We start from the raw sequence: 27,879 nt of genomic DNA on the forward strand, positions 1-27,879 counted from the left end.
AAGGAAATGAGTTAGAAAAAGCTAGAAAGAGAGACAGAGACAGAGACAGAGACAGAGAGAGAGAGAGAGAGAAAGAAAGAAAGAAAGAGAGATGTACTTATATTTGCACATACATGAGTGTACACTATAGTCAAAAAGTTTGTCACTCATTTGAAATCAATTTAACGATTGATGGTCAAACAATTAATCATTATGGTATTTAATAAACAACAATGCATTATGGGACTATTTGAATTCCCTCATATTATAGCAAAATAACTTAATTGATTAATTATAATTATTTTATATAATGTTTAGAAAAAGTGGTAAAATTATTTCACTTTAGGAATGTTGTTTACAAATATCCTCTATTTTTAGGAAATTAATTATAGTAAATTTATAAAGTTAATTATTAAACTATTTTATATATAGTTAAGTATATAGTAATAGAAACTTTTGTTCGATATTGTATGTGTTTGATAGTGAATGTGTGCGTATATAAGCACACCGGCGCCATCGTTGTAACAGGCAAGTGTGTAATAAGATATCCGCGGATACTCGAAGTCCTCAATTGACTAATTTACCGGCAGTTAGCGACTATCCGAGCGCTTAGGTCATTCCAACCGTGGCCGGTCATTCGGCCTGAATAATTTATAACCGCCTGTTTACGAGAATTGAGAATAATGAATTTCAACGGCGAACTCACTCCGACGCATCATTGATGCTGATACTGAAAACCATCCTAAACTCTGATCCCCTCCACTTCCACCTTCCTCCTCCTCCTCCTCCTCCTCCTCTTCTTCTTGAGGACGCCCTCAACATTGTAGTCTTCATATCGTCATTGTCATATTGCCATCATTTCTTGGTTATTAACTTAACTCGGATATTCGTTATTAAATGAACATGAACCTAGATGACGTTATTTTAAACGTTTTCTGAAAAAAAAAATGAAAAAAAAAATATAAAAATGTTAACGGATACTTCTACGTAGATTATTATCGTTTATAATCTTGAAGTCCCTACTATCGTTTTACTTACAATATTTAAAACCGACCTTGACCATTAAGAATCATTTTCATACTCTATTAATTCCATTCGACTATTGTAAAATTAAACTAAACTAAATTGTTGTATAATAACTCTATTGTGTTAATGAATTTTTATTCCATTTTTTTTTTTTGTTTTTTTTAAGACGAATGATTTCTGATCGTTTTATTTTTATAATCGGTTAAAACGAAAGAAAGAAAGAAAGGAAAAAAGAATTATGGCAAAAGTTAGATTAAAATTTCCCACGAATTTTAATTAATAAATTTGAAAGTATTACAAAACTCATTTTTTTTCTTTTAACTGTTTAAATACGAACGAATGGATTATGTCATTTCGTAATAATACTAACGAGATCGGAAACCTAAACGAGTTGGTTTGGGCAAATATTTAAACGAACGTTTCCCCGAATTTATTATAAAAACATAGATGATTCCAAAATCTTTTGTAAGAAGTTTGAAAAAAAAAACAAGAAAAAATGAAAACCACGACTCATGAACTTTTGAACTTTTAGAATTTACAACAACAACAACAACAAGTACAAATAAATAATGTTACATACAAAATATGAAAAAAGATTGGAAAGTAAAGAAAAAAAAAGAAAAAAGAGTAGGTGATACGTTGAAAATAAAAAGAAACAAGAAATTAAGATGAGCGTGAGAACTGAGATCATAAAAAGAAGTATGCTTTCTTTGTCAAGGACGAATACAACCTAGGACACCACTATGAAAACCGGTAAGCAAATTTATTCTTCTTTGCGGAGAGTAAAGCGATGTCTAGGAGTACCGCATCCGGTCGTGTCATTACTCCCTTTCACGATCCTCGTTAAGTCAAGTGACCCCCCCCCCCCATTTCTATAAAAGTATCATAGATTTTTTGTATTTTAAAATAACTATAGTTACAATCAATTCAATGAATTCTTTTGTCACGTGCAATACAATTGTATTCAATTAATAAAATACGAAAAATTTAATCTAATTAATTCAATTGTTCATCATTCGTCATTTTTTTTTCCAATCCTATTTCATCGATTGTAATAAAACTAAACAAAAATTAAACGATTAAGAAAACAAGTCTCATCAGCTCATTAAAGGATTATATTTTGAACATGTGACAGTAAAGAAGAAATGATTAATGAAAAAGGATTATGATCTATAGAATATGAAATATAATAAACGAAATCATTTGATTCGTTGGTCATGTTAAATTTCTATTATTCGAGTAGTAGTGGAAGGACAAATTTAAAATCGATTTAGTAAAAAGAACGTTATGGGATGGGTAAAAGGGTATGAGAAGAAAGGAGAGAGATAGAGAAAATGGGATATACGAAATTAATCGACTCGAGAAGATGACTGAATATCTCTCTTGATTCTTATTCGTGGTTTTGTAACGTAGAAGAGACAACAACGACGTCCGTACTATTTTACCCGCCCGCATGAGTTCAAATCGAAAGTCCCGGACGTATCTTTCTCTCTTTTGACTGTTTGATGACAGTGCGATGCGATAAGTGAGCAACTAAAGAAGAGTAAAGGCTTTTCTCGGTCGTCTCTTTGCTACCAACCAGAGAAAAAGAGAGAGAGAGAGAGAGAAGAGAAAAAGGGGCTAGAGGATGAGGTGGGGTTGGGTGGGATGAAGGGAGGGATATAGAAGTATGGTGGAATCCGTTGCAAAAGCGTAGAACGAACTCGAGCGTGCGACATCCTTGTGTATCGTCGGATATACGACGCTTAACTCGAAGAGACGGGGCGAGCTCGCGTAAACGCGGAAAGGGGACATTATCGTAGCTCAAAACCGTGAACTCCAGCGACTCTGCGACAAATCAAATCTCTCTTCAGACTCTCCTCCGACTCTGCCGACAAGAGAATATGAGAGAAAGATAGAAATAGAGAGGGAGAGAGAGAGAAGTGAAGAGGATTCGCGAGAAATCGTAATGGAGTCCTCCGCCATATTTGAAAATTTCACTCAAACTATACTAGCGACACTTCTCTACGAGCCATTGAACTATCATCGTCAGTCGTTTGTTTTCGGTCACGTGATTTTCACTCGTTTTATTTCTTTTTGTTTGTTTTTTTTTTTTTTAAACTGTTTTGTTCGCTCGTTCAATTGTTCGATGATGTGACTATTCTTCTTTTAAATTTCATATTATTCTTTCTTTCTTAACATGTTTCGAATAAATAAATGGCATTAAGATATTTCTAAGAATATTTTTAAGGTTAAGCATCATTATCTTTTCTAAGGAATATTTCAGAGACCCTAACAATCTATACAACACATAAATTCAATACATTATGCATAATATATACAAATATGAAATATAACCTAACCTATCTATCATATAAAATAATTTATAAAACTTTTAACACATTACAAACGATTATATTGTTAAATAAAATAAAATATCCTTAAAAGTAAAATTTTTGCTGAACTATTGATGGGTGTTCGAAAAAAAAAACAAACAAACAAACACAAAACAATAAAGAAAAAGAAAAGAACAAAGTTAAAGATCTTTCTGCTCTAATTGCAATCTTCGAATGAGATAAAGGAAAAAGGGTCGAGGGACCGTATCCGAGGAACGTAGGAACGAACGAACGAACGAATGAACGAACGAACCTAAACGGCGACTGTTGGACGCGGGTGCCAGGTTGGTTTCCGGTGAAATCATCGCGCCTCCACCGGCGCGAACAATCGCGCGGCCATAGTTAATACGGTCGAACGAACTTTCATGGCGGTGAGCGGCTAATGTCCCGGCCAGACACACTCGTCGCCTCGATTAAACCAGAAATGAGGAAAGAAGATAAAAGAAAATAAGTATATATAGATATTCGAAAAAGAATAAATATAAAGATGGAACACACATGAATACAAGAAAGACAGAAATAGATGTACAAGATGAGACAAACAATGATGGAAGATTATCGAATAAGGAAGTTGAAGATAAAAGAAAAAATACTACGACTCTTTTGTATTTTTCCCACCTTTTAACAATAAGATAGATTGAGAAAGATAGATAACGTTTAAAATCATAGATAAATACCATGAAAGACGAAATAAAAAGAATCGAGGATTTTTATGGTGGAAAGAAATGTCGGTTTCTAACCTTAAATACATTTTTTTCTAATAAATTTTTATTATTTAATCAATAATGTAATCACCATACCTCGTTATCAACAAACTTTTTCCAAATTGTAATACCATTAAAATTTGTAATATCAAATTGATCAAAATTAATCGGTTTTTGATAAAAATACACAAAAATTGGACATTTATAGAAACGACATTAATTTCTAATCCCCCTAATATTTCTCACGTATCTTAATAAGTTAAATTAATTTAATTAAAATTATATAATAATAAATTAAATTAAATTAAATTAATTTAAATTAATAATAACAATATTATAATATATTAAACACCTATACGTTGAAGTAGGAAATATTTGTTAGATAAATTAATACAAGAACAAAATTAATAATCATGAGTCCAAATGATAAAACAAAGAAAAAGAGATGGGGTAAACTGTAAAATGAGTGAGGTAGGGAGAGTAATTTAAAGAAACCGGAAAGCGCAAAAGTGTTTAGGTAAAACAGTTAGAAAAATTCCAAGTTTATTTAACATGGTGTGTGAGTCCGACGGATTCAACGAGTTACAACAACCTAAGACATCATTTTTTGCTCATTTATTATTTTTGTTTCTACAATTATTATAACGTCTATTATATTAAGTTTATCCATTTCCTAAGAGTCTGTTCTTTTAGTCAAAGTTGTCGTACCGTATCGCATCTTCTTGGATTATCAAAAGAACCCCCATGACACTTTGGCTAATCGCGACGGACAAGATAATCGTCGAGACGTTTGCTTTGCTCGTCACAGTTCGCGACGATTTCTTCTTTCCTCTTTTCTTTTTTTTCTTCTTCTTTTTGGTAAATTATCCGATCGCAAATAACGGGATTCTGGTACTATTGTTAAAAATTTCTTGGATCATGGTCATTCTCTTTTGTTCTTTGTTTAATTATACTCATCATTTTAATATAAAATGTAAATAAATATAAAAATCTGGAAATCAATTGAAATTGTTACAATTTTTGCAATAGAAAAGAAACGAAAGAACACAAATGTTAAATATAATTGAAAGATTTTGCAATGTAGATTGATAATAAAGTACAATAAAATGTAACAGAGAAAAAGGATTTGTCGTAATAAATGTTAACCAATTAGTTCCGATAAATCTCAATTAAACATACTAGCGCACGTAACTCAGCTTAATTTCGATTTTCCTATATTTACTGTAAGGACACTCTTCCCTGTGTACTCAGGGGGTTTTTATTAAACGTCTCGTATTCGTTCGCATCGCTAAGTGTAACTAATTTCAAGTAGTTGGAAAGTAATTAAATCATGCTTCGCTCGTTCCTAATTCTCTAACATAATGGCTGCCGGTATTTTATGCATGATTATTCGAATAAATCCGAAATTTCGAAGCTTCAAGACCCATTACGAAGCCAATCGAAACCTATCAAATCCACCCCTACCAGCAATGTAATTCACTTTACAAAAGCTTTTCCATTATACTGAAACCTTTTTTTTTCTTTTTTTTTCTTTGAAAATAAATAATTATGAATAAAAATGTTAATCGAATGTAGGTGTTACAAATTTGATATAAAATAATCTAGTGACAATCTAGATCAAGTATAAATCGAGCGGCTTTTTGGGACTACGTAAAGCAAAGTCACATAATACAAGAAAAAGAAGAAGATGAAAAAAAAATAAAAATAAAAAGATAAAAGATGTTCCTGTATAAGATTCTTAGTAACGATAAGAAGTGATCGTGCGGTCTCTTGGAGGATGAGAAGAAGACCAACAAAACCGACATGCTGGAATCCGAAAACATCAGAGAAAGAGAAAGAAAATACCGTCAGAGGACCGTAACCAGATCCCGTTAAGACACTAGATCGCAGCTTCTCCACGAAATGCGCAATCTTTCGAAATCAAACGAATGCATAGATCATTCTAAAAATACGTAACCCATCCTACCCCACCCTCAACACCACCGTCATCTCACAGTTACTTCTGTCAACCACTAACACACTAACTGACCAAGTGTTAATCTCTTCTGTTTCCACCTTCTTCTCTTCTTCTTCTTCTTCGTATTCGTCGTATCATTATTTAATTTTTATTTTTTTTTTATTTTTCCTTTTTTATTTTTCTAACACTATGTTCTGCCTTTTCGTTGGACTCCACTGGCGGAGTAATTTAAAGTGTCAGAACGATAAAGTATCCGCATAACTCCACCTTTTGAATTATTTCAGTTATTTCACTATTAGATATGGTATGTATGCGACTTTTCAACATCAACCCTCCCCCACCCCCCGTACGAAACATTCATGATACACTGGAACCTTGGTTTTACTAACATAATTCTTTTAAGATGTGTCACTCGCAATCTATAAGTATATCAAATGATATTTTATATTCTGATTACTTATAAAATTAAAAAATAAAAAAAACGTGTGATTGTTTAAAAGATACTTTTTTTTAGAGTCCCGTATAAACTGTCAGAAAATCATTTTTAAGTTCTTCGGTTAGTTTGTGATATTTATATCAATGGGAATGGTTATAATTTTGATTCTAATTGTAAAAGATTTCTATAGATCCGTTTCTAACTCGTTCATCATACAAATTTCTCACTCCTGTTCGTCTTTTCTCATCTCGATAGACTTTATGGCTCGAACATAAAATTGATTTGATTTTCGGCTGACATAAAGATCCTTCTTATTCCTTACTTGACCTGTCTGTCACTGATATCTACGTCACATTTAATCGAATCTTTAGAACTAGCCTTCGTTTCACTGTAATCTGCTGATTAACGTGATTGAACTGACATCGGGAATCCGATTATATCGCAAATCGTAATTACAGTAGATGAATATCATATTATTTAAGTAGACGACAATTGATGGTTTTGGGATATATCCATTCAATAAGTTTCTTTAACAAAATTCGACTATTAAGTATCTATAAATAAGAAAATCTTGAAGTAATTTTATCCATTTTAGTTGGAGACAATCATCATTATTATAAAGATAAACTGATCAGAGATATTATCAAAAAGTTTATAGAATACTATTTTAAAATCATACCTAAAGAGTAGTTAATTTAATTATCAAATATTAATAATTATATCATACATTGTAATTATAATATTGTAGTAAATAATAGCATAGATAATTTCAATCATATTATAATTGTAACTTAAATAATTTTAAATTATTTCTATGTTACTTTATACAAAATTGTATAATAAATTAAATAAATATAAAAAATAAATAAAATATCAAAAACAACAATTTGTTAATAACTCCAAATACATCCAATAAAAAAAAATCAAATGAATAAAAATAAAAAATAATTTTTAAAAAAACATAAAAAGTACTGTCATCAAATAGTTTACGCTTTCACGAATAAGCCTTAATAATAGATTGCCATAATCTATGGTAAAATAAGATGTTAGAGATGTGTACAACTATATGTATCTACCTTTCTAACGTATGAACAAACCGGATGAACTGAGTTCGCTTGAAATGAACAAAGGAAAACAACAGTCTCCTTCTTCTATCTATAGGTAAAGAAGGAAAAAGAAAACGTAATAATAATAATAATAATAATAAAAAGAAAAAAAAATGGGAAAAATAAGAAAAGAAGAAAAAGAAAAAATGAAAATAAGAATAAGAAAGTACTGAGAACGCAAGGCGGCGTGTCAGGGAGGCAAATCCAACGATCAAGATCGCAAAATCTTGCCTGAGGCATCCAACACACATACACCAAGATAGGTTGGTTCCTTCGACTTATGCTATATTTATATCGGCGATCTTACCGACTGAGTTTTTCCGAGGCCTAAGGCAACTAACATTTACATCGATGTTGTTTAACTCAAAGAAATTGAGAAAGAGTGAGAGAGATATGGCTATTTATGCATCAGTGTGAAACAAAATTCTATACATATATAAATATGAACACACGATATATAAACTTTGAATATGAATACGAAAAGAAGAAAATAATGTGTGCAGGTTATGCGTGAGCAAGTTAAGCGTGCTCATTGCAATTCTTACCACCCCGAAAGGATATGAGCATAACGTTAGGGATGAGATGTGTTCATTAACGCTTATCAATAATTATGTTTCTATATTTAACATGTAATAATTATCTACTAATTGTCGTTCTTAAACAAATTGATAGAAAATCGCAGAAACCTTTTCTTTATTTTTAAATTGTTTTGTTGCATTACTTTTCACGTAAGTGTACATTCGTGTTTGATGATTTGTTTTATAATATCAAAATTTATTAATAGTATCTACTATTGATTTGTAAATAATCGAATTTATTATAATAATAAAAAAAATATAAATATAAATTTATTATTTATATAAATCGACTATTGTTCTACCTGTTGTTGAACAGATCGTACAATCTTAATCTAATATTAATTTTAAATTTTTCAATGTAATTTGAATTTAAACAGATATATCGTATAAGTTAAAGAGAAGAACTAATAATAAAGTCACTGACTCGTAACTTCATTTTCCTCAGATAAGATGCGTTATTACATTCGCGTTCTTAATACCACGGTCACGATTAAGTTCTTGGTCATTAATAAAGATAGAACGCGAATAAAGGTGCATTGATTATTTACGAGATCTTAGAAGATACTCTTTTCTTATTCTTCTTCTTTTTTTTTTTTTGTTTTACCTGTCTATCCTATTAGATTTTCTTTTACACCCTTCCAAGAATAACAATTAACTGTAATCAAGCAAATGAGTAGTGCGTAGAACGCATTAAATGCTACCTATAGAATAAATGAGAAAAATAAAATTAGAAAAGCAACATTGTAATGATACCAACAACAAAAACAATAACAACACTGATTAATAGATATCGTGACTAACGAAAGAACCTGATAATTTTTTTTCTTCTTTTTTTTTGTTTCAAGACACAATTATTAGGGTGATCTTAATCGTTTATGAAATATCTACCTTACGAAAATTATGCGTATACGTTGATGTTAACATTATACATTCATACACAACTGAACTTAATGTAGGAAAGATATTCTTTCAGTATTATAAAACTCGTGTTTTAAGAGTTATCCATTAAAACGTATCAATGTTTCTAAATTGCATCATTAATATTTAATTTCAATCTTAAATTAAATCTGAAATAAATGAAACAGCATCGAATTTAAAATAAAATACAAAATTAAATCACTAAGTCATTTCATATATTCATCGGTCAAAATCTAACAAAATTTTCAACAAAATAAATCATTTCAATCAAAATGACACTGATTAAATGATTAAATTCATTAATAACTGATCAAGATGAATTTTTCAAATGATTAAAGAAAAATAATCTAAATAAATAAGTAAGCAAGTTAGTGAGAAAATAAGTAAAGAAAGAAAATGAACGAGCTGGCATCCAATGTCATCGTCCTTGGTTTCGCTTCTTATCTTCTCAGAAGATGTTCTGGAAGCTCGTCATACCTCGTTGTTACTTGGATGAAGCCAAGAAACTCTTATAAAAGCAAGCAAGGTACCAACCAAATAAGGAACCCAACAAGGATGCAGAACAGGATCAAGCAAGGAAGAAAAGGGAGACAATAAGGGCTGTTTTGTGTTGCTGGGTATATTAATTTAATTCTTTAGATAGCCGATAGATGCCGTAGAAGGAAGAAGAAGAAGAAGAAGGACGAAGTCTGGAGGGTTTCGTGATGTGTCGGTGACGCCAACGAGAGGTTGTGGGAGTTGAAAAGGGGTTTCTAATGGGGGTGGGGGTCTGGGGGTTTTAGAAGAAGGGATGTTGGGTGGGTGGGGTCTGGGGGCATAAGGGGAGGTTGACTGCCTCGTTCAGAGTTTGAATATTCATAGGAAAGAGGGAATAGAGATCGGGTGTAATAGAATTTAAATTAAGGAAGGGGCCAGGGCTCGAAACTGTATAGAGAGTTCCATAATATGATAATGTTCGTTCTATCGATATATTCCAAAGGCAGACCGGTGTCCGCCGGGAGCTCGAAAATAGCTCCAGAAATTGTCCTACCCGCGTCGATTGACCCCCTAACACCCACACCAATTCTCACTTCGTACCATCAAACCTACCTGTCTCCTCATTCACATCCCCCAACTCTCACTCTTCTGTTATATTCCTTCAGTTTCATCGTGATTGTCACCCTTCTAAAGGTGGCTTACCCGATTAAAATCACTTCTACCGTTAATCGCGGTATCAATCTGTACTGGAACCATTAGTTTTCAATTAAAGTACCTAAAAACTTGATCATTTATTCTCAACTAAAAATCATATCTGATAATGTAGAAGTATTTTATTGGAAACAAAAATAAATTGAAATAAGTATGGAAGATACCTTAAGAGATATATATCTGAATAATACTAACTTACGTGTAAGAATCACGCATGTGCACTTATCCGTGATAGTCTAGCGCTCACGTGCGTAATTAGAAGCGGCCAAGAACAATGAGGAGTAAGTATAACTTTTATTTCGCTTATCCACAACGTAGATCTATTCTACCTTCCTGCTCTTTATGTCTCTAGGCATACCGCACTCTTCTCTTAGTATATATGTATGTATATGTATGTATAAATGTATATAAGTATTACGACGACGAAGACGACGACAACGACGACGACGACGACGACGATGACGATAGTACCGACCACGCAGGAAACTATTTAACTGATTGTCGCTTTGAGGTAAACTTTGCACTCACTTTTACTCACGATATATATATATATATTCACTTCCTTAGTAAGTTTATTTTCAACCTGTGTTCTTCTAACAAATACCTTAGACGAAATATATTATCTATACTAATTTATTAATTATGGAAGGGTTATGATGTGCAGTGGCGTGTAAAAATATTTTTTATGATATTTGGAAAGCATTATAAAAAGATTTTTTTAAACTTATACTTACACATAATTAATATATAATGTGTCTAACAGGTGTAGAAAAACTTCTAAGTTCCAAATTTATCATGCGGAGTTCTAAAAATTTCGAAAACTTTAATGCGAAAAAATGCAGATTTTTGGTATGCTAATTAACACTTAGAGTCAAGATTTTTTCATACTTAGACGATATAATTAGAACTTTTATTTATTTATTATAAAAGTATAGTGTGTCTAATAAATGTAAAAAAACTTCTAAGTCTAAAAGTACTCATGTAGAGTTTTTAAAAATTCGAAAACTACAATGCTAAAAAATGCTAATTTTTGGTATAATAATTAAAATTTAGAGTCAAGATTTTTTCATACTTAGACGATACAAATAGAACTTTTATTTATTTATTATAAAAATATAGACTGTCTAATACATGTAAAAACATTCCTAAGTTGAAAATTCATCACGTGAAGTTTTTAAGAACTCGAAAACTGCAATGCTTAAAAATGTTAATTTTTCGTATGATATTAATAAGGTAGAGTCAAGTTTTTTTCACACTTAGACTTAAGTAAATTAAATGTAATATATAAAAAATATTGTCTCCTTAAATTCTAAATAAATTTTGTAAACGTTTCATAATTTTTATATGAATCGAGGTAAGAACAATGCATATAATTAGATAATCGAAAATAACATCAAACAAAACGTACATTTTAACGCTTTAAACACCGAAAGGAATGGAGTTTTTGGCACATAACTTTGCTAACTTGCACGCTCGCGTTACCCTTGTGTTAAATTATTTGTACCTGTCGTAAAATCAATCGCACAGTAATTCGGACTTGTTATTTACGAGGGCGTTACAGGCAAGGAAAGTCGAGATACAAGGCAACTAGCCAAGAATTGTTCGACTCGAAACTAAACGTCGCTCGTTCCTTTCCACACAGTGGAGAATAGTCGAACAAATTCGTGATAAATCGAACAATAAAAGTAATACTAAGAATTATAAATAAGTTTGATCAGAAATACAGTCTTAAACGAAAAACCAAAAACCATATTCGTGTTTAACCAATGTAATTGAGACAAATAACGAATCCTAAACATTCAAACTAAAATAATTAAATCAAAAAATACAATGATTTCGAGTATACCAATTAACGTCTGATTAACTAGAATAGAATAGATGATCGTGGAACGTAAGAAGATAGGAGAATGAGTTGAATAGTTGAATCGTGGATGAGAGAGAAAGATAGTGGGACCTTGGTAGGGTTGAAAACGCAACTTGCCACGCATTTGTTACGGACCGATAATAATTGTTTCCCCTATCTACGAGTTCCACTGCGACACTGGAGTCCCACAGTTCGGATGGTTGGCTACACTGTCTGCCTGTTTGGTGTTGCTACTGGTATGAGAATATAAACGGAGTACGTGAACGTATCGTATACCTACTTACGACTCTTCTCAATGTATTCGTAAAGAAAGTAGAAGAAGTTGAGTTTTTTTTGGGTGGGGTGGCTAGGGGAAGTAAAATCTCTCTTATATAAACGTTACACGACTATTCTATGTATAGATTCAATCCTATTGGTACAATGCATTGGTACTTTCCTGGCATTGGTACAGACCCTTTCCAAAAAAAACTCTCCTCCATTTGTCTCGTAAAAAATATTCAACAATGCCAAAGAAATATAATAACGTTTGATTTACTATCTTCTCGACAACAACAGGTTATTATTTGTCACTAAGGTTTCAAATCATTTCTAAAATGACTTTCGAAGAAAAATATTTCAAATCTTTAAAATACAAGTATCGTATTGCTATTGTTATTTATAAAATCTTAACTAATGTTTGATTTTAATGTCTAAGAAGAAAAAGATATAATGCAGTCCTAGGTATCCAGTAGGTATATTTCCCTTTCCTTGTATAAAATCCTCTCCTCCCTCCTCTACTTTACAACCTATCTATCTCGTACTCGATCTGCAGCTCAACCTCCTCCTCCTCCTCCTCCTTCTCCCTCTTCTGCTCATCTCTCACCGTTAATCACGGAAACTCTCGCATATCCATATTCACGTGATCACCACCGGTACGTGGATTCGTTCTGGATAGGAGAACTCGCCGTGTCTGCCGCGAGATTGAGTTCGACTCATCTCGAAATGCTTGTAGCGACTATCCTATTCGATATATAGTCGACTACTGCGCCAGATACACGCATACACATTCACATACACATACATATACGAGCGAAACTAACACTGATATAAATACATAGATACATAGATAGATAGATGGATAGATATAGAAAGAGAAAGAGAAGGATGATGTTGTTAGAGAGTAAGAAAGATAGAAGAGAGATTGGGTGGTAGTAGAAGAAGAAGAAGAACGGGGGGAGGGCTTATGGAGAAGGGGTAGAGAAAGGAAGAGAGAGATAGAGAGAAAGAGGAAGAAAGGTGGTTGGATAGGAAGAGGGAAGAGGGAAGAGGGTGGACCCATGTACGCCGTGTATCTATTTGCAGACACAGATAAACACGGATAGAAACCATCACTACGATACTACACCGGGACAGAGCGAGAGTGTTCTTATAGTGGAACTTATTGATCCAACAAAACTCATTTCAAGATACAGTGCGAAGTCTCCAAGATACTGCTCCTACTACTCTTCTATCTCTATCGTACTCTCTTACACCCGTTCAGTCTCTCTCTCTCTCTCTCGATCTTCCTTTTTCATCCACCCCCTTCCTCCCCCCATCAGTTCGTTCCTCTTCCCACACCCATTGCGAATCTCCCGTCGTTCCCACCCTCCCCGTGATCTTCCCTCGTCCACCACTACCCTATCTCTCTCTCTCTCTCTCTCTCTCTCTTTCTATCTTCAACGTTTGCTACCCCCTCACTACCACCACCACCTTCCACCCCATACCACTTCTGTTCACCTCCTTCTTCTCCTTCTACTCTCTCTCTCTTTCTCTCTATCTCTTTCTCTTTCTGTCTTCTCATTTTCGTTTTGTACACCTTAGACATTTCGAGCATATTCATAAGTATGCCTATATCGAATGAATAAGAAAGAATTATTTTATGTGAACATATCGAATGCTAAGAAATTTAGAAAGTTTGAATGATACTTAATGAATAATTGAAGAATAAGAAATTATTTTTTATTTTAATTAGTTATTTATCATAATCGATCTAATCGCAGTAATTCTTAATGTATCTTTAGATAAAGATCTTAGTATAAGTACGATGGTGTGTTAATATTTCGCTTTATGGTTTTTAGTTAAAGAAAGGGAGAGAGAGAGAGAGAGAGAGAGAAAGAGAGAGAGGGAGAAAAAATGAAGGTAGAATTTGAAATCTTTGAGAAAAGGAAAGTAAGTTCATTGTAAGTTCCTCATCGACTTAAAATGCTAGCGTTCTTATGATTACGCACTAGGAATGGTTGAATGAGAGCAAGAAAGAGAGAAAGAGTGAGAGAGAAGAGAAACCCTCCTTTCAAGTATCTTTGGTAAAAAAGTTAATAATCAGACTTGACGCGTGACCTTGTACTCCAACTCAGCATCTCCCTTTTCTCTCTTTTTCATTCTATCTCTTGGAATTATTCTCTCTCTCTCTCTCTCTCTCTCTCTCTCTCTTTCTAATTCTCATTCTCATTTTCATTCTCTTTCTCTCTCGTGTCTACGCGCACACTTCTCAACTAGACTCTCGCCTAAAATCCAAAGTTTCTCCAGCAACTCGACACTGGAAGCAATTTCGGCGTCAACTAAGCCCCACCGTTGCCCGCCGACATACACCGACTACTCTTACTACCACTACTGAGTGAGAAAGAGTGTATGTGTATGTGAATGTGTGTTATTGTGTCCTTTTCCAACAATTTCAACGCTCAGTCCTTCGGTTACTCTCTCGCACGTTTCCACTTTCCTTCTTCAAAGCAACAGATTAAAATCTGACGAATATGATGAGATCCATGAACGATACTGTCGTCAAGAATTTTTCTTATTTTCATAATTGCACTCTAATCGATTACAGATTGCATTGCAATTAAAAGAATGAAAATGAAAGAAAAATAAGACAGCAGGTTCGTACGCAAAAGACAATTAGGAAATTACCGAGTTGGGAATTCAGAAAATCTTAATTTAATTAAAAGGACGGAAGATGAGAGTAGAAGGAGAAGGAGGAGGGGGAGGAGGAGGTTGAAAAGGGAAACTTATACGCATAGCTCTTAGAACGATGCACTCCAGTCTTCCGAGTTTCATAAGCCATTCCACTGAAGTCCAGGACCCTGTCTCTCTCTCTTTCTCATACCCATATTCCATCATGCGTTCTTATTGCATCTCACGTGACAACATTTCTACGAGGAGGTTTGTTGGGGGTGGTACGGAAGAAGACAGTTGGTTGGTAAGTAAGTGGGAGAGAAAAGCAAAGAGCAAACGTTCTTCCACTCTTCTGGGCACATGGAACACACCGTAGTAAGCAACAATATTTGAATCAACGTTGAATGTGCAAACAAATGAAGAAACTTACGATTGCGTAAAACTCTAAAGTGTCTGCGGTTTGTTTGTCGGCGAGAGCGTTTTGAACCAAAGGCCTCGGAGAAAGAACGAACAGGAGAAATAGGAGGAGGAAGAGAGAGTGAGGTAGAAAAGAGGAGGATTGAGAAAGAGGGGTTAGTAAGAGGGGTGGTAGTGGTGCTGGTGGTGGTAGTCGTAGTGGTGGTGGTTGGGTTTGTCGGAGACGGACACGGAGTAAGAAAGAGGCGAACGGAGAAAGAGAGCGAGCGGAAGTCTGCTGCGAGAAGAGGGAGGAGGGGGGAGGAAGGTAGGAAGTATAGAAAGAGAGAGAACGAGGTTGGTAGAAGAAGGACGAGGCCGATGTTGAAAAGAGAGAGAGAGTGAGGGTACAAAGGGGGAAGGTGGTATAGAGGGTAGGTAGAGTTAGGTAGGTGAGTAGCGAAGAATGGGGGAAGCGGACTACTCGAGGGGTAGCAGAGAAGGAGGAGATGTAGAAAGAGCCGGAGGAGGTAGAGAGTAAGGTTGGAGGAAAAGGATGGGAGGGGTGGAAGGCCACGAACGTTCGGAGGGAAAAGAGGGAAAGCGAAAGAGATAGATAGATAGATAGAAAGAGAGAGAGAGAGAGTGAGAGAGAGCAAGCGGTGCCGGGCGAGAGAAACATCGGGATAGGAGGAAGAGGATGAGGGGTAGAAGGTGGAGGAGAGCGAGTCGGAGGAGATAGATGTATGTAGGAGGGCCGCTCGATACAGCCCCAGCAGCACCCTCTACCCCTCCAAGCATCGCATCGCGAGGTTAAAGTGAGAAAAGTCAACCCCAGTCACTCCGCTGAGTCCTTCCGCGCGCTAGAACATCCAGAGAGGGAAAGAGAGAGAGAGAGTATACTAGACTGTCTACGTAGAATTATCCAGGAAACGGGTTAAGGACCTGTACCGACTAAAGGGCACTCGCGATCTTTCGTCCTTTTTGGTAAAACTTTCTTTGCTTCTAGTCTACCGCACGACTTTCCGTCTTTTACTTTCGCGCCCTTCGCCAAACTACTAAAACTCTCTCTATCTCTTTCTGTCTGTCTGTCTCTCTCTCTCTCTCTCTCTCTTTTTCTTACTCGTTCATCTAACCCATCCTTACGTTACTTTTCTTCCTTTCTCTTTCTCTTTTTATCCATAAAACGTGAAAATGAATGAGGGGATTTTCCCAAGGAGTTGCACACGTAACAACAAAGCGAAACATCAAGGACAAGCAAGCAAGTAAGGCAAGCAGGCAGGCAGGCAGGCGTTGTTGCGGCAAACATCAGCAGCCAAGCCGGACCGATTCAACGCGAGACGGCACTTATCGAGAGACTTTTAAACCCACTTTCCCGAGTTGGCTGGCTTTCAAAATTTGACTCGAGAGGCATGCCCCCGCCGTCAGCCAGCAGCCAACACAACCAGCCAGGCTGGCTGAGACCTGCCAACCAGAGAGGAGAGGAAAAAGAGAGAGGGAGAGAGAAAGAAAGACCTGTGCCGGCTTGTCACTTGGCTGGTTATCCAGGCACTTCCATGCTCAGCCACGCGGATACGAGTACATAAACATACGAGATGCAAGAGAGCGCCATCCTAGCTAAAGAGTACCTTTATCTCTAGCGAGCCGCTTCCACCTCCTCTCAACATTTTCCACCTCCTGCTCCCTCTTACACCCTCTCACCACTCTTTACCATCACATACCCTACCCTTTCTATATCTTTCTCTCACTCTCTTTCTATTTCATTCTCTACTATCCAACCTTAGTCTCATCATTGTTCCACTCTCGTTTCATCTTTTTCTCTCACTCATTCACTCACTCACTCTGTTCGAACCCATCTCATTCTACTCGTGTGACGTTACTGCCGGGCGACCGACACTACCCAGAGGAAAAGGGATTCGGGGGAGAAGGGAGAAGCTCACGTAGGTTACTCCTTTCTCCCGGCAGAGGATATTGTGATTTTAGCGTCTGTGTAATTATGGAAATTAGCGACATGGAAAGCCTAGGATAAAAGGGTTGATTATAATCCGGGCATGGGAGCGAGGACCTACCTACCTACCTACCTATCTCCCTTCGACCCCCTTTTCTCTCCCGAACTTCTCTTCTACACTCCTTTACCACCACCACCACCCCCCACAAACGTTCTCTCGTTTTCTCCTCCACGCGACCATAGATTAAAACGCTCCTTCTACGCTCACGCCTTTACTTCCAACGACGAGCTCTCGTCTCCTCCTCCTCCTCCTATATCTGTCCCAACCCTCCTCTCTTTCTCTCTCTCTCTCTCTCTCTCTCTCTCTTAACTATCGTCATTTTCATTTTACTTCTTTTCTCCGCGTCTCTCCCGTTGCCTCCCATCTTTCCAACACGAAGCCCCCTTTTTTTCCAAGTTCTACCACGTCTCTCTACGACGTCCTTGCGTATCCTCATACCAACCCCCCAGCCTCCTCCTATCCTACTCTCGTATCGTCCTTTCATATATCCAGGATCGCATCACGATATTAGTATCGAGTTTCCTCTCGTATCCGTAGTAGAAATACGCGCAACGTTACATACGTTGGGTTATACTGTACTCGAAACTTTCCTACTGGCGTTCGGATGCACTCTGAAATCGATATCAGCAACAGAGGCCGAAAGCAGAAGTAGAAGTAGAAGTAGAAGTAGAAGTAATAATAATAGTAGTAGTAGTAGTAGTAGAAGTAGCAATACAAGCAGAACCAGCACCAACACTAGGAATATCCTTTCGTGCTTGGAATGCCGATTGCTAAACTCATATGAGATCTAAGATTCTAAGATCAAACTCCTTTGCTCGAACTACGATATCTTATTTTCTACTAATCAAATAGAAAAGTAGATAACATAACAGTGGTAAAGTAACGCTAGAATACTAGTCAGACGAAGATATACGATCGAAAAGCTTTCCTTGTCTAACTGTCTATCAATTTCTTTCTCATTCTCTCTCACGAAAGCAATCCAATAGAGGCTGATGGCGGAAGAAACAGAAAGAACGGGTAAAAGAGAGAAAAAGAAATCCCGAAGCCAAGGACGAATTGCCTGCCACGAGAGGTTGACTGCTCGACGTGCAATCGCTTTCCAACCCCCATCCCTCTTATTCTCTTACTCTCTCTTATTCACCCCCTGCTCCACGACACCACCGCCTAGATGTACCTCTTCTTCCCTACCACCCTCTCTCCCTCCTTTAGTTCGTTCGTTCGTTCGTTCGTTCGTTCGTTCGCTCATTCGTTTTCCCTCCCACTTTGATCCTCTCTCCGTATCTCCTCACCCCCTTATCACCAAACCTCCACTCCTCTTCCACGCTCGGTTTTTCCTATCAGGCTATTGGACTGGCACGGTGTTTCAGGCAAGGCCAGGCAACCTATGATGTGATCGGATATCGAATATCGACTGGCTCTCCCATTGGTTGTTCCACCGCGCACGGTCGCAGCCAGTGCCGGGCCAGTTACGACTGATTTGTTACGTAAAAACGTCGATAGTTTCTATATACCTCTCTCTTTCTCTCTCACTCTTCTACTACTCCACCTATTTCTATATCTATCTTACTCTCTTTCTATCTCACATACACACACATATACACTCGTTGAGAAAGAGCGAGTGAACGAATGAGAGAGAGAAAGAGAAAGAGAGAACGTTCCTCCCGACAAAACCCTCCCCCATCGTCTCACCACCCCCGGAGGCGCCGCGACGAGCGTTCTCTCACCCACTTTCAACCCCCTACCACCAACCTACCCCCCTCGTCCCTTCTTCTTCGTCTCGGTCCTCTTTCTTTCTCTATCTCACCTCTTCTTCTTCTTTCCTCTTCAGCTACCACCACCACCACTACACTCAACAACCCCATCCACCAACTACCTTCCTAGCAGTCCTCTCCTCCTCCTCCTCCTCCACCTCATCGTCGTCGTCGTCGTCGTCGTCGTCGTCGTCGTCGTCGCTCCTCGACGCACCGCCACCGCCACCGCCCCCAACGGAATCGCGCGCGCGGCGTTCGAAGAAAAGAGGGAGAAATGTGCGCAGACGGAGAAAGTGAGATAGAATGATGGGGAAAAATTGAGGAGAGGGGGAGGATCGTTGGATAGAGGAGAGAAGAACTCCTCTTTTTTATGGGCGCCGTGTGCTCCCCTGCTTTGCTTCTCGCTCGGCTGGCTATGGTACGCATTGTCGAAGAAATGGCCGGTCGTCCGACCGAACCACCATCGACGACGACTATGACGATGACTATGACGACGACGAGGACGACGACGACGACAAGGATGGCCTCCAACGATCTTCGATCTTTTTACTCTTACTCTTTTTTTTTTCTTCTTATTTTTCTACTTTCCTCCTCTCTTTTCTAGCCTCTCTTTCATTCTCATCTTATATTCCTATGTATAATATGCTCTATGAATGTTTGTGTATGTATATATATATATACCAGTTATTCCACTTTACCATTTTATATCGATTCCATGACTAAACTTTCACAAGATTATTACTGATAACGATTTAAATGTTATTTTTTAATTGAAGAAAGTCTACGTTATAAGTACTTACTCAAAAAGATAAAAGATACAAAAATATTCTTGACGAACGTTTTATATTTTTTGATAGAACTATAAAGGGTTAATCAATTTTTTTGGAACTTTCAAATTAATTTATAAAAACCTAAACAATCTTACCCATTTTATATTGGTTTATTTATCAAAAAAATATCTTTAAGATTATTTTTTGCTACAGCTAAATATAGATACTAGATTGTTTTCTCAAAAGTAACGAAAACTTTCTGAAGACGAATGAAAGGAAAACAGTCAATGGGATAGGGCGTTTCCAAGCTTTCCAACGAATTTAACATAATCGAGAATATTATGTACCATTTCTGTATATATGTCTATTCACCTATAAGTATATATGTAAAACTAGAATATAGAGTTATATAGTTGGAATAGTAGTATATGTAAACCTATAGGCGTTCCTATCGTCCGTAGCGGGCAAAGGTAGAAACGCGTTACGATACTGCGTATACCGAGCGTATTGTGGAAACGTATTCAATGGCGCTCCGCCATTTAACACCCCGGCAAGCCACGAAGTTTCCTGCAATGAAAGCACCGGCGCGGAACCTATTGTGAAAATATCTGACCACTGTCCGGCGCAATGAGGTATGGCTGGTCCCAGCCATGAGTTTATATATAAAGTATGTATGTGTGTGTGATAGGTCGAGTGTTAAGGTACGCACGTGCGAGTTTAAGTGCAAGAGAGACAACGAACATAGCCCCGCGATGAACCCATAAGCGAGAATGAAAATATTTTAGCTCGTGGTTCGACCTAAAGAGACATAAATGCGCTACACCGCGAATATCGTCAGCGATATGATACTCGAATATTTAACAAGAAAGAGAGAGAGAGAAAACAATCGAAAATTCGATTTGTTGGAATGAAAAGTAAGTGGTCGTTGGTTGTTAAAGATGGTGGAACCTGGTCCTCCGACTGGGTCCGAGGATTTAAATTGAAACGTAATGTAAAAGAAGAAGAAGAAGAAGATGAGAAAAAAGGGATGGATAGATATAATGGTAAAAAGAGAGAAGAAGAAAGAAAGAAAGAGTGGTAGGTAGAAGGGAGTGAGCTGATGGGGTATGAAGAGAAGAGTAGAGGGAAGATCGAGAGAGTAGTGAAGAGCGCAGACTCAATATCTCCAAACCGAACGAACCCTCCGATAGGTCGAGGTTCGACTTCGAGGGTGGGAATAGATTTCCAATCGCGCGGGGGGTGGTCCTCGATGGCGCACCCGTAACTTGCCACAACACCGAGGCTTGCAACTCGACCAAAGGGGTCCACCCTTTCCTCAATAGGTGGACCGATGAACGCACCTACACGCAACCCCCGTTTCAACCAACCCTCCCCGCCTCCTTCTAGTCTCGCACACCCCTTTCCGACTACTCTCTCTCAGCGTCGATACCCACCACCCAGAAATAGAAAAGAGAGAGAGATAGAGAGTCGTATATATCGGTTGGCTCGACATTCCTACTACTACTACAACTACTATCTACCAACTTCCACCCACTTTTGGAGGGTGGAGATAGGATGTGAAAGAATGAGAGAAATAGAGATAGGAGAAGGAGCAAACGAACGAGCTTAACAGAACCATGATGAAAGGGGGAAGGAAAGGGATGAAGGAGATAGGACGATAAGAGAGAGAGACCAGGCTATTGACCAGGGTTCGATGCGCGCATCTGGGCGTAACCCATTCGTTCCTTCCGTCGTACCGACCGAACCGAACCGAGGAAAGAGGAAGAGAAGAAGAAGAGTGATAGAGAGGGCTACGTATGGGTAGATAGGTAGGTAGGTAGGTAGGTAGCTAGCTATCTAGCTAGGTAGGTAGGTTGGTTGGTAGTAGGCGGTGAGGGACAGGGGAGGGGAGGTGGAGAGACGGTGCCGCGCCTGCGAATTGTCGTCAGGGCGACGGCGACACTGGAAAAATCGAACAGAAATAAACCGAAGCGTTTTCTTCGCGAAGCTCCGCTACGACTCTCTCTACTCTACTCCCACCCTTTCCCTCACCCACCCACCTACCCTCTCTCTCTCTCTCTCTCTCTCTCTCTCTCTCTTATTCTTTCCCTTTTTGCCTCTCTTTTCTTTCTACTATTACTACGCGTCTTTTTCCCTCTTTCAATCTTTTTCTTTTCCAACATCCACGATTCCTATCTTTCTTTTTCTTTAGAATGAGAGTAAAAGAGACAGAGAAAGCGAGAGTATGGTCGGTCGTCTTTCTCCTTTCCTTCTTCAATCCCCGACACAACCTAGGCACGACCTTCTATCTCTCTTTCTCACCGTCTGACTACCTTTATCTTTCTTTTGCTTTACTCCTCTTCTTCCTTTTCCAACTTGAAACGAGCGGCCAGCCGTTCTCGTTCGCTTCCAATCTCTCTCTCTCTCTCTCTCCTTCTTTCGCTTTCTATTTCTCTCTCTTTCTCAGACTCCTCAAGTTTACTCCGTTATTGCCAGACCGTCCAGGACTTTCCTGCGTTGGACTTTCGACGTCTATTGCCAATCTCATTCTCTCTTTCTATCCCTTTCTCATTTCTTCATTTTACTTCATCTTCCTACTTTACCTCCTTTCCCCTCTCCCATCACCGGTCAATATTCTTATTCCTTTAATCATTATTATTTTTTTTTTTCACAAAAGACAATGATTTTACAAAAAAGTTTATTTTTAAAAAAGATTTGAAATTGTATTTCATCGAATAACGTTTGATTTTGAGGTTAGTTTTTTAACAAATCCCAATTATCTAATATTTCAATCAAAAATTTTCAGTTAAAAAACTTGAACAGATCTGAATGTTTTTGTCTTTTCTGGTGTCTTAATACGAGACGAGAAGAAGCGTATCACTTAGACGACGTTTCACCCCCGTTGAGTTATATCCCGTGATCCTTATTTTCGCGATTACACTCAAAACGTTGGAATAGGACGGTTGTAGGAATCTTGAAAAAAGCTTACACGAGACAGAAAGATAGACAAAGAGAGAGTGAGAGAGTGTGAGAGGGAAAGGAAAACGAAGAGGCTGTTGCCTCTTATTCCACCACCACCACCAGCACCACCTCCACCTATTTTGCTCTCATCCTGCTCTTCCTTCTCGTCGTAGATCTTCAAAGCTCGTCGCAACTTTCAGCGGATGAGTTGTAGGTGCGATTTAGGCGTTACCGCTGAAAGAAGAACCAGTCCTCTCTCTCTCTCTCTCTCTCTCTTTCTCTCTCTTTCTCTTTCGGATTCTGTTGTTTTTCTTTGTTTCATTTTTTTTGGGTTCATCTCTTTCTTTACCTTTCCTGGCTCAGGGAAAAAAAAAAGAAGAACGGTCCCAGGGTCGGTATTTACACGTCTCCGTGGTAGTCCCGTTCCGCCCCCCCCTCACCAGCCCCACGAAACAAAGAATTATTATTTGTATGCCCTCGTGGGTGGGTAGCTGCCTTTCCTTGCTGCCTGGTGGAGGGATTTTGCAGTTCACAAACTAAGTTAGCCAACGCTACAAACTCCGCGTTCAGTATACTCGGTGTGTTTTCGGTGTGTGTCCGGAGACGTAGACGAAGTAGAGGAGAAGAAGAGGAGAGAGGATGAAAGAGGAAAGAGGAGGTAACCGGCCGAGCTTGGTCTTCGTATATCTGTCTTTCCACGGTATCTGAGATTATGTGTTGCAAATATACGTAGAGTTAGAAACGTAGTTGCTCCGTACGAAAGTAGTGTCGTCTACGACAAGAGTATGCGTTTTACTACGAACACGCGTACGCCCTTTTCTTTATTTTCCAACCATACCATACCTCTATCTTTTCGTTTTCGTTTTGTTCTTTATCTTCTCTTCTATTCTCTTCCTGTTACTCTTACTATACTAAAGAAGAAAAGAGAACTAGCTAAGCTAGCAAGGCTAGGTTACCCCAACCATTCTCCCTCTCCTTGCACCCCCGCACCCATTGTATTTTTGCACGGAATATACACTTTTATAAATCGTCCTACGTACTAACACACCAGGCAACAGAAACCCTGAGGATTAGATTAGCAGTGAATTATAACACTGCGGAGGAGACAACGAGTCTTTACTCCACTCTTACACTTCCTTCCTCTTTTCATAGAGAGAACCCTAACGTGTACTGTCACTTAAACAGTCCCTCCGTAAATATCTTAAGAAGCATTTCGGATATTGGCCAGATAAAATGTAGACCCCATTCCTACGTATTCTAAAATTTCGTTTAATCATCCAAATGCTTTTTATTCTTCTTAACTCGTACTTGTTTTGATTACGAACAAAAAATATGAAATAATAAATGAAATCAGAACTCACGCTAGGTTAAAGGAACGCTAAAGATTATTGTTTGAAAATTAGAAATCTTAGGCAAAGTTAACCATAAGCTCGATATTAATTTTCCAAGACTTGGTTAAATCGTTACTTCGATAATCCTTGAAATCACGCAAAGTATTCAATTTACCACTCTCTTCTTGCTCTTTTTATGCCCCTTTTCCTCTTCCTCTTGCTCACCCTCATCTCCTGTTAAAGTACCTCGAGAGTAGATACCGGTAAACTTTGTTAACCAACAATCTTGTTACGAAAGTACCCTTTAGGAATCGCACAGAATACTACCTACCTACCTAGCCTAGTCTAGTCTAGCTAGCTAGCTAGCTAACGTTCATTCGTTTGGGTCATACTACTAGGAAATAAGTTCACAGTCGAAACTTCTAATAATTTCTAACTCGCCAAGATTGAAGATAGAAGATATCGCGGTTCCATTCTCTTATTCTCATGAATTTTCAACCTAGTCTCATAAAAATGAAAAGAATCATCTGGAAGAATGGAATGATCGAAGTAGAGGAGTCTTGTTTCCTATCAGAACCACCTTTTTCTATCCTGGTCTGGTGGTAGAAGTAGTTGGGTGGTTAAAGGAGGAGTTCTGATGGAGGGAAGGAAGGAAGGAAGGAAGGACGTTGGACGGCCGGAGGTATTGATCTTTACTCTTGCTCTTCTCAACTTTTTATCCGGCGGTATCACAGTGGAGCCACTACTAGCGTCCTTTCCGTTCTACCGGACCGCCCATCGTCGTCGATCTCAACGACGACAACTAAGAAAGTAGAAACAGAGTACTGAGAAAGAAAGAAAGAAAGAAAGAAAGAAAGAAAGAGAAAGAAAAAGATAAAGGGAAAAAAACGACAACTACTACTAGGACGAGAAGGACGACGACCAAAGCCCTGCAAAGCCGCAACTTACTTCAATTCCTCATTCCCGTGCGAATTCTTTGCTCGAACTTATAACCAACTTGCAACCCCCTAAAGCTCCGACCAGACTCTAAAGTTCCTCTTGATTCTCTTGGATTTTCGCGGCCACCCGGTGAAGAAAAAAGAAAACAAGAGTAAGAGAGAGAGGAAGAAAAAAATATATAAAAAAGAAGATGAAGAAGAAGAAGAAGACAACGAAGAAGAAGAAGAAAAATGAAAATGGGCAAAGCTTAACGAGCATTTCAAACTTCCCTGTTTTTACCTTGACTTCTGCTGATTCCTCAATTCCACGTTTCTTCTTCTGACTATTTTTTCTCTCTGTTGTCCTTTTATTTTTTTTCCTAGTCTGCATCCTGATCATTGGTTAGGTTGTTTAAAGAGGAGAGTTAACAACCGGTTAGAGTTTTGTTTATAATCGTTCGATCATCATCCATTAATTTCACGTGAAAGGAAATATTTTAATAGCTTTATAACGCTTTGCGTGCATAACAGCCGAGGTAAGCTTTGAAACTGGGTTAGCCAGGGCTTCGGGTATAGTAGTGTATAACGTGTTTCATTTGGTTGCGTGCCAGTGATACAATAGTTGCTCGAGTCTCTACGATCGAGCTTTAACGTTCTACTACTACTACTACTACTATTACAACTTACCTCTTAGCTATTAATTCCTTCAACTTTCTCTTACTGACCTTCTTCAATTTTCCCTAAAACACATATAACGTTTTACATTAATACGATATACATTTGAGATCAGATTTCTTTTGTTTAAATATTAAAAACAGAAGACACATCGATGGAAAGGAAAGGAAAATGGAAAGATTTCGTTAAGGCTGATAGAAGATTGGAAAACAAATACTAAGCAAAGCTAATCGAGACTTTAGAGGGATCGAGGGTGGTAAAAGGGCGCAAGCTCGGAATTAAAATTTAGTTTTCCTAGATAGAATGAGTGAGATAGAGAAAGAGAGAGAAAGGGAGAGAGAAAGTCTCGAGGTAGTAAGCAAGCCGTTGCAAACTCTCATTTCCCATCTGCTGAAATATCGTGTATTTATTTGTCTGTGAAACCACCGGTTTCGTAGGCCCCGAACCACCACCACCACCACCACCACCTTCTTCTCTGCTACTAATACAACTATAACTTACGCTCGTTCACATTGGCAACGACGAGAAACGTTGGCTCTGGTCGACTATACTCGGCACCTCTTTTGGGCACGGAAGCCCGTAGAGAAACCCGGCTGTTTCGTTGGTGTGCCGAGTAGAACCTAACCGGCAGCTATCTACGTTTTCACCGTTTTCGCGAAATTAATATATCCCTCATATACTTTGCATATTATTGCAATATTCCGTAGCTATTACTCCTCCGCCTTTTCCTATCTTTCTCTCCTCTCGCTTCTATATATATATAGTTTATCAAACCACACTTCACCCCCTTCACCATCTACCATTCCTCTTTTCCAACACCATCAACGATATCACCCAAGGCATCGCTACCCAAAACTGTATACATTCCTATTCGACTTTATCTCGATTTATCTAAAGTATGATTATCATACTTCAACGTTTAAGATTATTCTTATTTTTTATTTAGAAAATATATCCTACTAAATTATTTTTCTAACTAAAACATTTATCTTTTAACTGGTAGACATTGATTTGCCATTAGGTTGTTCAATAAGTTTTAGTTGATTTAACACTAGAACTAAGACACCAGTCATTTTGACTAGTTTGACAACTTCATTTTAAAATTTCTACTTCATGTTACATGATTTTGATACCAAATATTCTTCATTATTGTAGTTATGGTTATTATATTGTTTTTAAGATCTCAGAACATGGAGTTCTTTTTGTAAAATAATAATAAATTAATAAATATAAAAGTATTCCACTTTTACGTCTTTTTTAAAGACTAGTCAGTTTGACATTGAGTTACGTCTCAACTGTCTATAATTCTAGTGTTAATATTACATTGAAATTTATAAAAATTGTTAAATAAACCATGAATAACAATCATCATTTTGTCCTATACAAAGTAATCCTCATAGGATGCAATGTACTTAGTAGGGAAACCTAATTAGACTTTTCAACAATTTTATCAAACGATACTTAAGATAATTTCTCACATGAGTTTACCAACTAATCGTAAGATCGAAAGTTTATAATTTGAAATGATTTTCATAATCAATTGAAATTATCCAATTTTTCTTTGATCATTCACGCATGTTAGAAACTTAAAAGATAATTTTGAATATACAATAGTTTTCTGAGTCTTCATATATAGAAATCGTTTTATTAGAATCTTTGTCAGTAACGAGAGGATTAATCCTCAAGAGCCGGTTCAATGACATCCGTAGTTAGTCTAGAAGTAGCTACGTCTGACCTCTTTCTATTTAAAGTAGCATCAACCCAATGAGGAGATACGAAACGAATTAAAAATCACCATAAGTTCGATTTAATAAGTATATTATTCAAATCACTTTTTTACAGATCACTTTCCATAACCATCCCTGCATAAAATCTGAAACAAAAACAAAGCAAACGATGGACTATACTCGCTACCAAATTATATCTAATTCAATTAATAACACGAACTATAATTTCTTTTCCAACATTAAGTCAAAGTATGAATCATTGATAAGAAAACAAGTATACTTTATATTTGGGGACACAAAAATAATCACCAATTAGGGGATGAAA

The 27,879-nt window shown here is 37.4% G+C and overlaps 1 long non-coding RNA gene across 1 annotated transcript in view; it reads right to left on the minus strand.

Moving 5' to 3' along the window:
* The window catches only part of LOC149031723 (uncharacterized), a 231,864-nt gene that overhangs the window by 160,543 nt on the left and 43,442 nt on the right, over positions 1-27,879 (minus strand). The window contains exon 2 of the long non-coding RNA XR_016177399.1: positions 25,840-25,892. This is a non-coding gene — a long non-coding RNA (uncharacterized LOC149031723). The remainder of the gene's footprint in view (positions 1-25,839; positions 25,893-27,879) is intronic.

The sequence above is a fragment of the Polistes dominula genome, unplaced genomic scaffold, assembly GCF_049000335.1.
Source record: "Polistes dominula isolate Pdom_NZ unplaced genomic scaffold, Pdom_raw_medaka contig_78, whole genome shotgun sequence".
NCBI classification, from domain to species: domain Eukaryota; kingdom Metazoa; phylum Arthropoda; class Insecta; order Hymenoptera; family Vespidae; genus Polistes; species Polistes dominula.